The sequence below is a fragment of the Schistocerca cancellata genome, chromosome 3 (assembly GCF_023864275.1).
Source record: "Schistocerca cancellata isolate TAMUIC-IGC-003103 chromosome 3, iqSchCanc2.1, whole genome shotgun sequence".
Classification (NCBI taxonomy): domain Eukaryota; kingdom Metazoa; phylum Arthropoda; class Insecta; order Orthoptera; family Acrididae; genus Schistocerca; species Schistocerca cancellata.
The window spans coordinates 435,416,881-435,430,090 of record NC_064628.1 but is presented as its reverse complement, the minus strand read 5'-3'; positions in this window follow the sequence as shown (position 1 = coordinate 435,430,090).

The following is a 13,210-nucleotide window of genomic DNA, read 5'->3' as shown; positions in this document are numbered from 1 at the left end:
CCCTTATGTTATGGGGTGGTGTTATGTGGGAGCGACGTAGCCGCTGGTGGTCATGGAAGGCGCAGTAACGGCTGTACGATACGTGAATGCCATCCTTCGACCGATAGGGTAACCATATCGGCAACATATTGGCGAGGCATTGTCTTCATAGAAGACAATTCGCGCCCCCATCGTGCACATTTTGTGATTGACTTCCTTCAGGATAACGACATCGCTCGACTGGCGGCCTTCATGTTTTCCAGACAAGAACCCTACGAACATGCCTGGTATAGATTGAAAAGAGCTGTTTATGGACGACGTGACCCACCAACCACTCTGAGGGATCTACGCCGAATTGCCGTTGAGGAGTCGGACAATCTGGGCCAACAGTGCCTTGATGAATTTGTGGATAATATGTCACGACGAACAGGGGCATGCATCAGTGCAAGAGGAGGGGACGTGCTACTGGGTATTAGAGATACCGGTGTGTACAGCAGTCTGGGCCATCACCTCTGAAGGTTTCGCTGTATGGTGGTACAACATGCAATATGCGGTTTTCATGAGCAATAAGAAGGGAGGAAATGATTCTTATGTTCATCTCTATTCCAGAATTCCGTACAGGACTTTGGAACTCTAGGAATCGAAGTGATGCAAAACTTTTTTTGATGTTTGTATTTCCTGTGTTCGTCTGTGAAAAGGGACTCGATAAACAACCTGAGCTGTCACTAATCGGAATCTAATGTGCATAGCATTGTGTGCGTGTTGTATGAGTGTCAGTTTCACTGTCATTGAAGCCCTCAACAGATCGTGATATGAAAAACTTAAAAATAACATTTGGATAAGCTATCTGACTGCGTATTTGAATATGAAAAACTACAGGAACAAATGAAACTGAAACAAAAAATACCTAAGCTATCTGCTTATTTGAATAACAATTTACAGGTGATACAGAATCTGACTTGTGTAACGGAATTTACTGTATCAGAGTACATTAAATATTGTGGCGTATCAGTGTCTCTGTTTTGGCCCTAAGTTTTGCACTCACCTCCTTAGATGAATGCCTTTTTCCAAGTGGTTTACAGCAATTCGCAGCAGGATGCAGCAGCGTCGGCTGAAGCTTATTGATACTAAGAATGAATTTAATAAAAAGGAGTTGGCTTAGGTACTGTTAACTACTAAATAACTTGTAAGAAGGGATTTCATAAATTAAGTCTATTTAAAAACTTCAGAAATCATCATGACCAATAATAGTTTGACAAATATTAATAATGATAAAATGTCTGACAATTACTTTATAAATGTCAATAATGGCTGAGTGCCAGATTAACAAATTATTTAAATTTCAAAGTTACATTAACATTTAATAACCACAGCATATTTATTTAGAGGATGAGGCGGCTTCTTTAACTGATAAGCAAAACATTGGACTAAGAATTACGAGCCTAACCCTGCAATTGCGCTTTACCCTATGCTGACTAATTTTACCTTGAATTCCATCTTCAAGCGTAATTAAGCCATATAAATCCCTTCTGGCCATATAAATGAAATCAGGCCTTGAGTGTGGTAAGATCTGCCATCACCATGTGAGGGCAGCAAGACACGTCTTCTATCTCCGAGCTATCGACTAACGCTACTGACTTATCTCTCAAAAGTGCTTAGAATCGCGCTCTCAGGTTTCGCCCTCTGATTGTTACTATCGATATGTGAATGCTTATTTATTTCCAGTCTTACACAATGCAAAGAGTTGCCTTAAGTCAGCTGTATTGTTTTCGGAGAGTTCTGGCACACTCCTCACGATATGAAGCAAGATATTTTCTCTTACGTATCATAATGATTAGACACTGCCACGCTGGTACGTAAGTCCATATCGTAACCAGATGCAGAGTAGTGCCGTCAGCTAGTGGGAGTGTGTCGACAGCGACACCAGGTCGCAGACACACACAGCCGCTACTAAAACTGTCGCAATAACAGCAGCGCGGCCAGCGCGCCAGACCGGTTGGCGGCCTCTGCCCTGCACTCCACTCAGCGCCTCATTTGAGAACAGTCTGCCCGCTTCCAGCTTTCTTGCTCGGAAAAGCCTTTCCTGAGCGCGGTGGATTGGGCTGGGTTGGGTTGTTTGGGGGAAGAGACCAAACAGCGAGTTCATCGGTCTTACCGGATTAAGGAAGGACGGGGAAGGAAGTCGGCAGTGCCCTTTCAAAGAAACCATCCCGGCATTTGCCTTGACGATTTAGAGAAATTACGGAAAACTAAATCAGGGTGGTCGGAACCGGGATTGAACCGTTGTCCTCCTGGCCAGAGTGCAAACCACTGCGCCACCTCGCTCTGCCCAGGCGCTGTGGGCTCGAGAGAGTATGACGCAGGAAAATGCCCTCTTTTCAGACCTCTAGCTCACAATCGCATAAATCTGCGCCCGCCTCCCGCTTGTGGGAGCTTACCGTTACAAGCTGCATCGACCTTTCTCCAGACCTCGTACCACTGCTGGATACCCAAGACATTGAAAGAGGCACAACTACATCATCATACTCCGCAATCCACCTAATGGTATGTGAAGCAGGCTACTTTCAGTATCACTATCTGATCCCTCAAACCCTGTTGCACTCACGAATAGTGCGTGGGAAAAATGAATTTTGTTGGTAAGTGAGCTGTGGCCGGCTCGCGTTCATGCCGTTTGTTCTTTTGCATTTTGTCGCAATCGAGTAGTGTCTTATTTCTCCCCGAGTTACTCCCATAACGAGTTGCTGACTTGCCTCCATCAGTGGCAACAGCAATGCTTATCGATACTATTACTGCTGTACCGTCTTTGGTGTGACCGCTATATTTCCGTGTGGTGGTGTGTGTGACAGTCGGTCGGGTGGGACAGAGCAGCGAGGAAGTCTCTGCTGCTCGAGGTCAGGCCGGGACAGCTGGCAGCATGTGTGCGCGGTCGGATTGTGAGGAGCTAGCAGCGAGAGCTACAAAGTTCGTTGCCCACCGAACCAGGACACTGAAGTTGAGTGATCAGTTTACCTGTTATGAAAGCTCAACTGCTGTGACATCTCTTCGTTCATTGCAGGTTGTTGGTTCCTGGGCCATTCCGGCTAGCAGCAGTGTATGGTGTGTTGGAGACGTCGAAATTTTGCAGCTTACTGTATGGTCTTCTTTAACTATTAAATAGGTTGCTACGTATCAGTAAGTGCACCAGCGGTATTTTCTGCCTTGTGGCCATTGACGCCCCAGTTACCTGCCCTGGTCGTTAGCATAGTTTTCCAGCAGTGTGTTTTCCTCGCCATGTTGATGCTGTCTGGCACAGTGTGTAGTTCGACAGCCTTTTAGTTATGTTACTTAAAATCCGTCTTGATTGCAAATTTTTTTATTATTCATATGACCGGTTTCGGTTCATTCAGAACCATCTTCAGATCTGATATTTCAGTTACAGGAGTAACCCGTCCAAATCAGCAACTTTCACATGCTACGTCACATGTTATGTGACGTAGCATGTGAAAGTTGCTGATTTGGACGGGTTACTCCTGTAACTGAAATATCAGATCTGAAGATGGTTCTGAATGAACCGAAACCGGTCATATGAATAATAAAAAAATTTGCAATCAAGACGGATTTTAAGTAACATTATAAAATCACTGATTGCGGTTATCCCGTAAGGCATTATGTCTGTTTTTGCAAAGCCTTTTAGTTGTTTGTTCATATTCTTTTTCCTAAGAGTGGTTGTCATGCCTTAGCTGTTTTTAGATGCCAATTTGAAGACATAGTGCAGCTGGTATCTTCGTCCTTGGCTGATATTTTCCTTTATCGTACCGTTGGTTGGGTGGAAGGGAATTGATTAGGTTGTTGGTCTGACCTTCAGCTGTCCCTGGGTCGGGTTGCCATCCGATTATTTAGCCTTACTCTTGAAACTTTCACATAAGCGCACACTCCGCTGTAGAGTGAAAATTTCATTCTAGCCTTAGTCTTGGTTGCCTGTCTCACCTCACCTTATGTTAGAGCTACCTCCTCAGTTCGATCCTTGGAACACTTCTGAGCACCACTGTCCTGTTGGTTTTAGACTGTGATTTTCATTTTAGTCTGATGTACTATGTGAGGCCTTCAGGTTTCTATTAATTTAGTTTGTTTTAATTTTAAAATAAGGCCTTCAGTCGACTTAAATTAAAGTTGAGGATTGATTTGTTGAATAACTAAAATTTTGAAAGTTGGTTCTATCTGAAATTCTTGTTATCCAGGCCCTAAGCCCTGTGTTGTACAATGTCTTGTGTGTAGCCTTCAGCAGAGTATTTACTTGAAATATTTTTTTTAAAGTGAGGCCTTCAGCCGCGTGTATTCTTTAAATTAATTTTTATAACTTGTGTTCAGGCTTTCAGCCCTTCTTGTTTTTGGTGTCGTTTTGGGCCTTCAGCCCAGGAGGTATTGCAAGTTTTTTTAACTAGGCCTTCGGCCATATTGTTTTAATTTGATCGTTTTAAGAAAAATAAAAGTTTGTGTGTTTTGTGCAACTAACAGTAACTGGTTACGGCCCCCTCGACAACCATAACCTGATCCGCTCTATCCAGCGAAACCAGATATCAGTAAGCCTCTGTATAGGCTCTAGTTTCTCGAATTTTCTCCTCGTGGTCAATTTGCGAGATGTATGTGGGGGGAAGTGACATGCTGTCCGACTCCTCCTGAAAAGTGCTGTTCCAAAGCTTCAATAGTAAATCTCTCCGTGACGAACAACGCCATTCTCGTAACGTCTGCCAGTGGAGTTTGTTTAGCATCTCCATCAGAAAGACGGAACAGTGTTAAAAGTAAAATCTCTTCTGGTGGCGTGACGTGAAATCATTCAGTGAGCTAGTTAATTCAGATTCTTAGGTTGCTGTACATTGTTTTTAAATTGTACACTGACCAGCCATAACATTACGACCACTGCTCACCGTGAGATCGAGTTCCACTTGCGTTGCAGACGCATAATGCAGTAAGCAAAGTATAAAAGCAGAGCAAAGACGAATGGAATAACATCCCGTCGGCGACACGGCCCGCAATTGGGGATATTTTAGAAGATAAGGAATACCGACAAAGGGCGGATTGCTATGGTGCGCCGGTTGGAAAGTGCATTCCAGAAACGACTGGTACTAGCTTGTGCTCGGGGCTGATGCAGCAGTCTTCGGCAGGCGTGAGTCTGTATCTGGATTTAACAGATTCCACTCTGGCTTACCAAGCCACCAAGCCACCAGTCGCAGAGGAAGACACTGCGAGAAGAGGTATTCTGACAAATAAAAGAAGTAACCTCTTTTTTTGCGGCTAACGCCGCCGCACAGGTTCCTCAGCCTCCATTCTAACGAAAACTGTATGGGTGGGCGACCCTACACTTTATACTTGTTTCATTTCTAACGGCGATGGCATTTTCTAGCAGGTTACTGCCTGTATCACGGGGTCCGAACCAACATCTACTCCTACGTAACTATGCTGCAGTTCACATTTAAGTCCCTGGAACAGCATTCTTTGGCCCACCTTCGTACTACTCGTATTTCTCTACCATTCCAATCTCTAACAGTGTATGGGAAAAATAATACATATCTTTCTGTAGGAGCTATGATTCCTCTTTTTATATCATGATCATTTATTTCTGTGAAGATTGGAGACAAAAAACATTTTCGCAGCCGGAGGAGAAAGTTTGCGCCTAAAATTTCGCGAAGAGATCTCACAACGGAGAATGTCCTTGTTTTAAAGATTGCCACTCCATCTCACTTATTATATCCGTGGCCGTCTCTCCCCTATTTCGTGAGAATATAAAACGAGCTGCTCTTCTTTGGACTTCTTAGATGTCCTCCGTCAATCCTATCTGGTAAGGATTCCAAACCGCACAGAAATATTTTAGCAGAGGACGGACAAGCATAGTGTAGGCAGTTCCGTTAGCAGACCTGTTGCATCTAGTAAGTGTTCTGCCAATAAAACGCAGTCTTTGACTGGTATCTGTATTATCTTTCCAGCTTTAGTTGTTCGTAATTGTAATTCCTAGGAATTTAGTTGAACTAACAGTGTTTAAATTTGTGTGCTTTATCGTGTAATCAAAATTTTAACGCATTTCGTTTTGTACTTGTATTTCGTTTTGTACTTGTCTCGATGACTTAAGCTTGTTCGTTATTCAGAGACTCTTTCCACTTTTGACATCATATAAATATCGTGTTGGGTTTGATCTTTTGCTTTACTAAACGCTAAATGACAGCATCATCCTCAAACAATGTAAGAGGGAGGTCTGCTCATATCGCCTGCTAAATCGTTTATATAAATTAGAAACAGTAGAGGTTCTGTAATACTTCCTTGGCGAACGTCAGATATCACTTCTGTTTTACTCAATGATTATCCGTCACAAATCCAGCCCACAACTGAAGCGATACTCCATAGGAATGCAATTTGGTTACGGTAAAAGTCTCTTGTGAAGAACAGTCTCAAAAGCCTTCTGGAAATCTAGCACTATGGAATCAATTTGGGACCGCTGTTGATAGCACTCATTAATTCGTGAGGATAAAGACCTAGTTGTGCTTCATAAAACGATATTTTCTAATTCCGTGCTATGAGTCCATAGACCGTTACCTTCGGGGTAATGCTCAATGTTCGAACACAGAATATGTTCCAAATCCCTGACGTAAATCTATGTCGTGATATGAATCTTTAATTCATCGGATTACTGCTATTTACTTTCTTGAGTATTGATGAGACCTGTCCAGTTTTCCACTGTTTAGCTACAGCTCTTTCGTCGAATGAGTGGTTCTATAGGATTGCTAAGTATGGAGCTATTGAAACAGCGTGAAACCTAATTGGTACACTATCTGGATCGGAATACTTGCCTTTATTAAATGACTTAAGCTTCTTCGTTACACCGAGGATCTCTACTTGTAAATTGGAAGCTGTTCTTGAAAACTTCGTTTTTTATGATGCAGTAATTTCGGTAAACTGTTTTTAAGAACTCCGCTTTAGTAGTGACGCTTTCATCGACTACATTAACATTGGTACTGCGCAGTGAAGATATTGACTGTGTCTTGCATTGGTGTACTTAACATACGACAAGAACCTCTTTGGATTGTCTGTCAGATATTGAGACAGAGTTTCGTTGTAGGATCTATTAAAAGCATCTAGTCTTGAAGTCCGCGTTAAGTTTCGAATTTCAATATAACATTTCCAATTTTAAAGGTTTTGTGTTCTATTAAATTTGGAATTTTTTTTGTTTCTGAAACAGTGTTCTGATCCATGGGGGATCAGTACAAACTTTTATTAATTTTTTCGGTGTAAATATCTTAATTACAGCAATACTACCCCCTTTGAATTTAAACCAAATTTGGTTTACACTTACTACATAGTTAGTTGGGAAGGAGTGGTGACTGTCTCTTACGAAGGCGTGAAGCGAATTCGTATCTGCTATTTTAAATAGATACATTTTGCGTTCCCTTTTCGTCGATTTGGAGCTGAGATTGTTAGTCTCGATCCAGCGTCCTCGTGGTCACTAATTCCTGCATCCGTTATGATAATCCCTTCCTGCTCAGTATTATTTGTTTGCCGGCCGCTGTGACGGAGCTGTTCTAGGCGCTTCAGTCCGGAACTGCGCTGCTGTTACGGTCGCAGGTTCGAATCCTGCCTCGGGTATGGACGTGTGTGATGTCCTTAGGTTAGTTAGGTTTAAGTAGTTCTAAGTCTAGGGGACTGATGACCTCAGATGTTGAATCCCATAGTGCTTAGAGCCATTTGAACCATTTGTGAAGCCATTATTTGTTTCGAAGAAGTCAAGTAAATTTACACAACCATTTACACTTCGAATGGGCTCCTGAACTAGTTGCTCATAGTAATTTTTTAAAAAAGCATTTAGTACATTTTCTGAAGATGTTTTATACCTACCACTGGCTTCGAAAACGTATTTTCACCAACATAGTAGACTGAAGTCACCATCAGTTGTATGAGTGAGTGGGATAACTATTTGAGACGTTACTTCAGTTTTCTTTGAACTGCTTAGCAACTGAATCACTGAGTCAGGAGGTCATTAATAGGAACCAATTATTAATTCATTCCAGTTGTCAGGTATAACAATTTTCCATACTAGCTCCCAGGAACTATCTCCTTCAGTTCCGCTACTTCTAACAACAACAAACACCACGCCACCAACTATATTTAATATACTCTTCCTGACGTCGTTAGGTCATTAGTCAAAATTTTGGCTGAAGTTATCTCCGGTTTTAACTAGATTTCGGTACGTATAACGATTTGAGCTTGAGTGCTTTGTGCCAGCGCTTGGAGCTGTGGTTCTTTCCCAACACAGCTATGACAATTTGCAACTATCGCGCTACAGTGGAGTGAACACCGATGGAATTCATCCGGGACGCTGTTTGGCGCCAGCTCCGCGCTCATCCAGTTATTTTCGGGAATTGCGCGGCCTTTGCGGCGACATCTGGAGCCACTTAGCTCCGGAAACATACCAAGGACTTGGAAGAATCATGCCTCACAGACACCCTAAGAGGAATATGATGAAGAGAGATGAGAAATGTACTGAAATGGATTGTTGGGCATTTGAAGAAAAAAATATATACGCACGTTGTTCGGAATTTTCGAAAATTAATTTATATAAAATGTAACAAATTCTTACCATTGTGATTCAATAAACCGTTCCCATAGCTTGTTTGGTAATAATTTCTGTACGAATAAATCGTGACTTCACACCCACTGAAAAGTGACATATATTTAAATGAGCTCTGGAATTCGAAATCGTGGGTTTCACCTCCTGAAATATTAACCACTGTTTGCGAAGCCTCCCGGCCAACAATGCCATACGCTCATTTCCATCTGAAACACTCTCCATACGAACAACTCTATGCTCCGGGCACATCTGTGGTAATACGTTTTACAAAAAGGACACTGCGTACAGCTGTATGACAATCTTTATTGGATCACGACCTGTTTTTCAGGGCCCATATCCACATCCTCAGGTGCACATAGTACTGTAAACAATTAAAGACGTCGATTAGGAAAGAAGAGGGATCCAACCCTCAATGGTAAAATGGCACTGCCTGCCAAATGCAGATAGTTATAAAAGGGGCCGAATGGTGCGTAAATCATTCTTTTGCAAGAGAGAACAAATGATTCAGCACTTCCTAGTGGCAGCCCCCGCGAATATCAACGACACACCGACCAGTGGTTCTTCCTCACCGTTATGGTTCAAATGGCTCTGAGCACTATGAGACTTAACTTCTGAGGTCATCAGTCCCCTAGAACTTAGAACTACTAAAACCTAACTAACCTAAGGACATCACACACATCCATGCCCGAGGCAGGATTCGAACCTGCGACCGTAGTGGTAGCGTGGTTTCAGACTGAAGCGCTAAGAACCGCTCGGCCATCCCCACCGGCTCACGGTTATGGAGAATGAAGTATGCACCATTTTCTTACGCTTCTAGCTGTCTGTCTGTATTTGTCAGGTAATTCCGTTTTAGCAGTGAAAGTTGGGTCTCCCTTTTTCCTAGAACGATGACTTAAAATATTGTGTACATCTGAGGATGTGGCTACAGGCCACGAAGTCGGTCGTTTCCCACTGGAGATTATCATACAGCTGTACATGGTATTCATTCTGCAATACTCTTCATACAGCCCACAAAAGAGGCCTAAAGTGATTATGGTTTTATTCAGTGTTGTTTTATCATGCCGCTGATTTCGTATAAGCTACTGTCTATGAAGGTTTCATAGCTAGGGCAAAAGTCATGAAAAGTGAGTGAAATGTGAGCCACATACCATGCGAGCGGTATTGTCTCACAAGAAAGACTGCTATGACATCAGAATTTCGCCAGATTGAATTTCCGCATATTGCTCTGAGCGATGCAGGAATTTCTTTCACTGTCACTGTTATAAAAGTTTGGTGAACACTTAGGCTGGAACCGTATTCGCCATCTGATCATATCTGGACAGTTCTATGTACAGCGGAATTTGTTTGCCACCACAGGCGGATCCGCCAATATAAAAGGAGATGGTGAGCGCCTTCTTGTCAGTAAAGAAGCAGCACCGGCAAAGTGGGACGGCCAGGAGGGCTCAGTGACTTCGGCCGTCGACTATTCACTGGATATCACTTCAGTGACGAATCCATCAGGGACTTTACAGCCCTTCTAAAGTTGCCCAGGTCGACTGTTCGTAATGTGATTGTGAAGTGGAAAGGCGAAGAGAGAATAACAGTTAAACGAAAACTATCCAGACCTCATATACTAATGAATGGGGACCGTCGATCAATACGGATGGAGGCTGTAGAAAAATCACATGACATCAGTGGAAGGAATCGGTCGTGAGTTCCAAAGTGCCACCAGAAATCCAGTTGGTACAATGACTATGTGCAGGGAGTTAAAAAGAGTGGGCTACAACTGTCGAACAGCTTCTCATAAGCCGCACATTTCTGTTGTCATTACTCAGCGACTCCTGAGATAATGTAAAGAACGACCCCGTAGTGAATAGAAAAAAGGCAACAGCAAAAGAAGTGCTTTTATCCCTTCTTAATTTTTTGTTTGCTTTGTTTTGTGGTACATTGCAAAGATTCCATTAGATGATATTTTTCTTATGAGTATTCTTCCATAATGGAGGGCAGATATTATGGTTTGCAATACTTAGACAAGGAAAAAACATACACTCGGCATAAATAGGGACATAAATTGATGAAACAATTTTCGTAACATGTATTATGTTTGTCTGTATACATTTTCCTCGGCAGAGAAGTGTTGATGTTTTGAAATATGTTCTCTTCTCAGCAATTTACCACACAAAATTTGTGAAGAACACTCGTTATTAATTTCACCTTGGCCCTTAATAAACTTAATTACTGATAGTTCCTCAGTAGTGGTAGTATTTCTCGAGGTTTAATATCATGGACTGTATGGCTTAACCGTACTTTCATCCTTCTGTACAGGATGAGTAAAGCTACTTTCAGTTTGAAATAAAACACCACTTTAATACGCCAGGAATGCTGCAGTGGCTATATCAACAAGCAGAATGAGTTATCTGCCCTTTCACTAGCAGAAATCACATTGGAACCAGAAAAGAGTGCTGTACCGAAAAATGTTTACGTATTTGGTTGAAGAGTGACAAAAGTGCCAGATACCAGGGGTTTGCCAAGGAGATCTAGTAGTGCTTCTGCTGTTATTAATCTATATAAAAGATTTAGGAGACACTATCAGCCGCCATTTTATCATCAGAAGATCAAAACGAACAGCAAAATTAATTAAACAGGATACCAGCTTGGTATTAAATGTGCAACTGATCCTAAACAATAAATAGTGTGAGGTCCTCAATATACATTTGGGTTGCACGATAAATAACACAAAGTTAAGGGTAGTAAATTCAACGAAATACCTAGATATTGTAACTAGAAACACCAACAAATTGGAAATATAACAAAAAAAAAATGTTGAGGGGAAGGTGAACCAAAGACTGCGCGTAATTGGAAGAGCACTTATAAGCTGCAAAGGGACTGCCTACTACATGATTGTCCGTTATCTTCTGGAATTCCTTGCCAGATACAATTGCCGGGTAACACAAAAAAATCCACAAAATGTCATTCTCTTTTGTATTAACTCGAAATAGTGGAGAGAATGCCACTGATACGATGAGCGAGTTGAGGTGGCAATCATTAAAACAGAGGTTTTCAGTTGCGGCGAGATGGCTTCAAGAAATTTTTATCACCAACTTAAACATCAGAATGCGAAAATATTTTTTGACTCCTACCTAAATAGGGAGAAATGAGCCTCTTAATAAAATACAAGAAATCAGAACTTGTACAGAAATTTAGATGAGTTCATTTTAGGTGAGCTCATTTTTCCCACGCTCTGTTTGAGTGCGGTCCGGTCAAGAAATCGTTCTGTGATCTTGTTGCCAAACGCTTCAGTGTGAACTGCAGAGCAGTCACGTAGATGTAGATGTAGATATAGATTTGCGAGTCGTGACAACAGATTCTTATAAAATTGGAAATTAATAAAGTCCTTGTTGATTTTACTTATGTGGCCTTTAGGCCCTGGTCTACGGCATATTCCTGCACCAAACGTTTGTTCTCCTAGTGTTGGAGACATCATCAAAATCTCTGGAGACATTCTTAGTTGATTTTAGCTCAAACAATCAGTGCTTGTGTTCAGAGTCTCTGCGTACGTCTCTAACATTATGAAACTAAAAGTTACTTACAGAAACATGCTTTGGATGATGTCCCATATAACAAAAATACTTACATAATTTGGCTTCACATCACAGCATTAGAGTGAACATGATCTACGGAACAAACAAAACTACAATGCGCTTTAAATTGACGTAAACGCAGCGAAACGGGTTTCAGACGTTAAGTCCACAGTAAATGAAAGAACTTGTTTGCCGATTACGCCCTTGTCTAATAGCCAATTTCTCAAACAAGCCCGCCGTACACGTACAAACAAAATTTTTCAGTTTAACCTCACACTGGAGCAGAAGCTCTTTGTGAGTGCTTTGGGAGAATGACTACAAATGCAGACAAAGCAGTTCTGGCATTGACTTTGCACTGTGTTTAACCCTAGAACACTAAGCCATTGTAAATTTTACTACTCCATATTTTATACAATGGAAGTCGTAGTTCACAGTTTATACACTAGTGAGTTACAATTATAAGATTTGCAGTGGTACATCACATACAAAATGTTCTGTTTTACACCCTATATTGAAAATATCAGATAGTCGGGAACCACGAATCGGTACCAACTGCTGCCGTAAATTTTATAAGCATTTGGTAATCTAGCATTAAAGTAGAAGAAGAAGAAGAAGAAGAAGAAGAAGAAGAAGAAAACAAAACGCTTTCCTAGGAATGGCTTAAAATGAAAGAGAGATTTACCCACGAAACTCTGCTAAAGGAAATATTATTATCAGAACCCGATGATTACATCGGCTTTCTTTGAACAGACAATGAAAACTTTAATAACTTGTCGAGGCCCTAGTAAAAGAGCAGTATTATCTAATCACGGATGTGTGAAACATGCCCGTACAAGTATCAACAAAGTTTGTCAATATAGCCTTATAATTTTTAAGCACACTTGTTTTGTGTAATCTGTATTTTGACACTAGTGGGAATGGCTACAAATTCAAATAAACCGTTTCTAACATTGGTTCTGACACTATGTTTAAAGAAGAAGGAATAAGCAAGACGTTGGTCCAGGCAATGGTTTAAAATGAGAGTGAAATGTGCACGTGAAAACCCGTTAAAGGAAATGTTACATTCAGAGCCTGGTGA